Source organism: Anopheles aquasalis, chromosome 3 (genome assembly GCF_943734665.1).
Source record: "Anopheles aquasalis chromosome 3, idAnoAquaMG_Q_19, whole genome shotgun sequence".
NCBI lineage: Eukaryota > Metazoa > Arthropoda > Insecta > Diptera > Culicidae > Anopheles > Anopheles aquasalis.
The window spans coordinates 14,207,501-14,212,500 of record NC_064878.1 but is presented as its reverse complement, the minus strand read 5'-3'; the positions used below and the strand labels follow the sequence as shown (position 1 = coordinate 14,212,500).

Here is a 5,000-nt window from a genome sequence, read left to right as displayed (position 1 = left end):
GCAGCACGCGAAATGCAGCAATTGTCGGCACACTTGGCACACACAGAACCACACGCGCACGCGGCCGGGAATGTCTAACAAATAACAAAATGCTTTGCTGAGCGGCATCTACTACTGCGGCATCAAGTTTTCCCAGGACGCGCGAGAGTCAAGGCTTTCACTTGGTGTCGTCTCTGCTGTCGCTCCCTCTGGCGTAAACAAGAGGCAAGGACGGCCCGGAGGGCGACCCCCCGTGCTAGTAGCTCCCGTGGAAGCCGGATTGTGCATTTTATTTATTGTCTCGTGAGTGAGAGCTCCAAGGAGAGAGTGTCTCCTGGGGGCCCGGGGGCTCCCAGGAAACATGCGTACAGATCGGTCGCCAGCCCAGGCAGGTGCACAAGGACACAAAGGACGGGGGGGGACGGGCGAATGGGGGGGGACGGGAGGGTATTGTAACTTTAATTTACTTTCTGCCGGGCCCGAAGCCCGAAAACCAAGATGGGGCAAATTGCAATTCCGCACGCGGTTCGTCGTCGTTTTGTCGCGGGCAAATCCCCCGGAGGAATGCAGGAACGCGGGCAGAGAGAGAGAGGACGAGAAGTGAAGCCCCCGGGAGGGGGGGGGAGCGCAAAGGCAAACAAATGACTGCAGTTCATAAATAATGTCCTCGCGAAGCTTGGGTTCGCGGTGCCGCGGGACCAACCGGCACACTAATCACCTTGTAATCACATCGCACTGGATCACACGGGGGCCAGAGAGAGAGAGAGAGAGCGAGAGATAGTAAGGGAGAGGTTCGTTGCTCCTTAGTGGAAGTCTTAAGTACACGCGAGTAGTTTGGCGCACCGCAAAACTCCGAACGGTAAGGAGAATGAGGAGAACATCCGAAAGGTAGTAAGAAGAAAGTCTTTCGAGGGGGGGGGGGGGACTTTTCACGGGTCACGGATTTCTTCTGCAATGTAGGTTCGGGTTCTGGTGGACGATGGATGAACTTTTATCTTGCGTTGGATTGCCAGCTCAGAGTTGATAAAGAAATAATTGTTTATTTTCTTTCGTCAACGAGGGCACATATTTTGATAACTGATTTTTCTAGGAATTTAGTACCATCTCAGTGACGTAGAAATTTTCAAAAAAAGATGAAAAGACTACAAATTCAAAATAAATGAATTTCTTAACCATTGAAACGCATGAAATTGCACCAGTATATTTATTAACAGTACAGTTGGGAGGGTAGTATGTGCTCCTCATCAATGTAAGGTCTGCCTCAGTGAAGGGTCACATCCTTTTTTTATTTTATTTTTAATAAATTTTTGAAATCAGATCATTCAGATCAGATCGGAGAGACAGCACAGATCAGAATAAAATTAGATGATTAGAAAAAAAAGAAAAATTAACAATTACTTTTTCAACCTCAAAATGCTCCTTAATCTTCAAGAAACTATGAAAGAAATCTAATAAAAGAATATCTATTATTGTATCTCAGATGGTCCAGCTCGAAACTACGATTGGCACGGTAAAATGATAACAAACATTCCTCACGGTAATTGGATGTAATTACTGTATTTTTGGAATATACAGGGTGCGCCATCAGGCAGTACACTATTTTAAAGTTGAATTACTCTGTCATTTGTCTACCAATTTTAGAAAATAAACCAGTTTTATTTAGGTTATTATATGCCATTTATTGTGCCATAATCAAAATGTGATATCGATCAAATGACCGCCTTCAGTCGGCATGCAAAAGCGGCCCTTTTTCGGGCATTTTGCATTGTATTTGACTACATTTAGGGAGTTATTTTGGCAACTTCAGCTCTAATATTTGCTTTAAGTTGTTTTATAGTCTTGAATTTGTTTGCAAAATCCTTATTTTTCAATCAGACCCACAGAAAAAAAATTCAGCACCGTCATATGCGACAAAGGAGGAAACTACCATTTATTCATCATCCATTGCACGATCGCAGTTTCCACTATTATTGTGTGACAATTCCCCTCTTTTGACGTGAAGTGATGCATTACTAAAATGGCATAGACTGAAGTTTCAGAAACTGTCCTATTTGTCCAAATCGGCTGAAAAATGGCAGAGTTATTCAAGTTTAAAATAGGATCTATCCTGATGGCGCACCCTGTATTTTCAATTTGGTTCAAAACCTGCAAACCAATTAAATCAATTTATGACCAAAGAATCCAATCTTCAGTTATCTCACTTACAGACCATATTGCCATTACATCTTCATGTAAAAGCCACCGAGTGTAAGCACATAACATTGAGTGTTTTATGCGTGCCAAAAACGCTAACCTGACAATTATTATATCAGCACGCTGGCGGCCAAATTGACAAGAAAAGGGCGCGCCAAATTCTCCTCCAGAGATCCTCAAACAACCCATGCGTTGAGCGAGGATGCGGGAAACGGCACGAATTATGAGAGTGATTAATCCCTTCCGCAGTAATCGATCGGATCCGGGACGCACACAAGCACACACTGGCCACTTATCCTGACGCCCCCCCCCCCCCCTCCCTGCTACCCTGCCATCTTGTCAATCTGGTGATGGGCACCGATATCGAAAAGCAGTTCCCCTTCTGCCCAGCTGCCGACTGCTGATCCTAACATTGCTGACGCTGTCGCAGAACAGCATGCTGTCGCTCTGGCGTGCTGCTGCTGCTGCTGCTGCACTACTGTGCACGCGATCGATGAGCGTGAGCGATTGAAATGAGCTGACGCACACAAATACGGTGGAGTTGGAGTTGGGGAATACACTCCATTTTAGGGGGATGTGGCTGGGAAAGGGTGTTCCAGGTACCGCAACATAATTTCCCATTCACACAGCCCTATGTCTACAAGAAGACTATACCGCTTTTATATCCTTACCGGTCGTAATTTGAATGTCCTCGCCCTCCCTTAGGGGGCCTTAGGATAGCGAGGGGATGGAGTTAGCGAGGGGATGAAGGTCCTGGGGTTTCCGAAGCGACGAGAATCGTGCATCGTGTTCTGCTACTGCTGCTGCTGAGGATCAATGAATAATAATCCTCGTTTATTTACGGGCCTCTCGCCATCACGCACCACCACCACCAGCCGCAGCAGCAGCAGCAGCGTGACGCATCGGACATCATGGAGGGCGCCTCCATCGGAACCGATCCGGAATGGGGCAGTGTTTGTATGTATCCGGTGTGTGAGTGGAATTTACGAGCAAAACCATAACCAGCGTAATCCTACCCCACACATACATACACCGGTGTCGAGCGGGGTGCGCCACCTCATCAAGTGACTCCGATAATTTCCCTTCAAATCGTGCACCCCAATGAGGACAACCCCCGGCCACGCATTACACGATGTCCGCGTTACACCGAGCACACCCTTCTTCCACCCTTCAACTCCTTCTCCATACGCTCCTCGGCTCGGTGACACCATGTTTAACCCATTCGATAAACATGCGGTCGGCTTCGGATCGAGTGATCTACCGTTTGTGCGCACGTATGTTAGTGAGGGCCCGGGGAGGTGAAAATCGTAAAAAAATGTGCGCCAAAATCGTAAACTTTTCGGACCTCGGACACCGAGGGACATTGTGGCTCGCCAGCAGGCCGCCTATAATATGCTTAGTGGCCAAGTGGTGGCCGGCACCCTGGTGTCCTGGTGTGCTGGTACGAGCGTAAGTAACGGCCCTGTAATGGGTTATCAAACCCTAGTTGCGCGTGTATGTGTGGGGACGGTAATTACAATGGACTTGCTGAGAATGTCCTTCCATGTCACGATAGAAAGCAAGGATTGTTGGACACATACACACCGGGCGCACGCTCACATACACAGGAAGCTTTCAGACGTAATTGGTCTCGACGAATTGGCAAATTGAAATGGCCACATCGCGCACCTGCCTGCCATCCCCTGGCATGCTCATGATCATGGGGATGACGGGAAAGGGGGGGGGGGGGGGGTTGGATAATTTTCTCATTCCGTCGGATCGCACACTGGAGACACACTGGACCCGGCCAGGGTGGGAGGGATGAGGCATTTTCATTAGCATTAGCTGCCAATTCGGTTCGGTTGAGCCTTTTTTGGGTGGTTCTGGTTGGTCAATCAGTCACGGGGTGCTTTGATGGGGATGATTTCTTGACACAATGCGGAATTCGGTCGTCGTTTTTTTTTTGTTTTTGCTTTTGGGGCCAGGTCTGCACTAATAAGTCGCCCCGCCTAGAGAAGGAGGCTTCGTGCATAGTATGTATGTGCAGCAGTATGGCTCTGTGTGTGCGCGCATCATCCTTTTCATTATCTTTCGCCGACGATCAGCAAAATCCAATGAATATTAATTTGCTTTATTAAATCACGAGCACGGGCGGGGGGGCCTCGTGCGAACACGAGAGCGAATTGGGTGGAATTCATTTTTTGTGATTTTAGTTCAGTTTTTTTCCCTTCCTCTTCTTCCTATCATGTTGGACAGCAATCCATCCATCCGTCGTCACGCTTCAAGGGGTGTTCTGGAGTAATTTATTCGCTTTTCGGTCGCTGGCTGGCTGGCGTGCTGTTGTTGCTGCTGCACCCAAAGGGGGCCTGCTTCGATATGTATTTTCTGATTTTCTGATGAAAAGCTCCGGCGTTGCTGCTGCACATCACCGCCAATTGGTCGCTAGAAGCAATCATAGCAGGCTGGTCGAGTGTGCGATTCCCGAAATCCAATTCGCGTTCTGGTTCTCTGTCGCTCTCCACTCTTCTGACAGTTGGCTTCTTTGCGTCATCGCCAAATTGGGTTGGCTGTCAATTAGAAAGAATAAAATTAACGAAAAAATGAGAGATTTTTCCGGAAAAATTCAAACGAAAACGAGGCAAAAATTGTATTCTCGTGCTCGCGCGCTTTCCCAACTGCAGCACAACTGGGGGGCAACAGCGCACAACCACAACACCACAAACCTTCTCTGAAAGTCCCCGAAAGGACACCCCAGAGAGGATGATGGGAGGGAGTGGCATGGCGCGATGCACCGTTGCTGCTGGAAAAGCGCGGCGTGGAAATGCGACCGTGACAGGACTCGAACCTGC

At 48.2% G+C, this 5,000-nt stretch overlaps 1 non-coding gene across 1 annotated transcript in view; it reads right to left on the bottom strand.

The window, feature by feature from the left end:
- Positions 1-4,975: 4,975 nt before the first annotated feature.
- Trnar-ucg (transfer RNA arginine (anticodon UCG)) overlaps positions 4,976-5,000 on the bottom strand; it is a 73-nt gene continuing 48 nt past the window's right edge. The window contains exon 1 of the tRNA in view: positions 4,976-5,000. This exon is cut by the window's right edge and continues 48 nt beyond it. This is a non-coding gene — a tRNA (tRNA-Arg).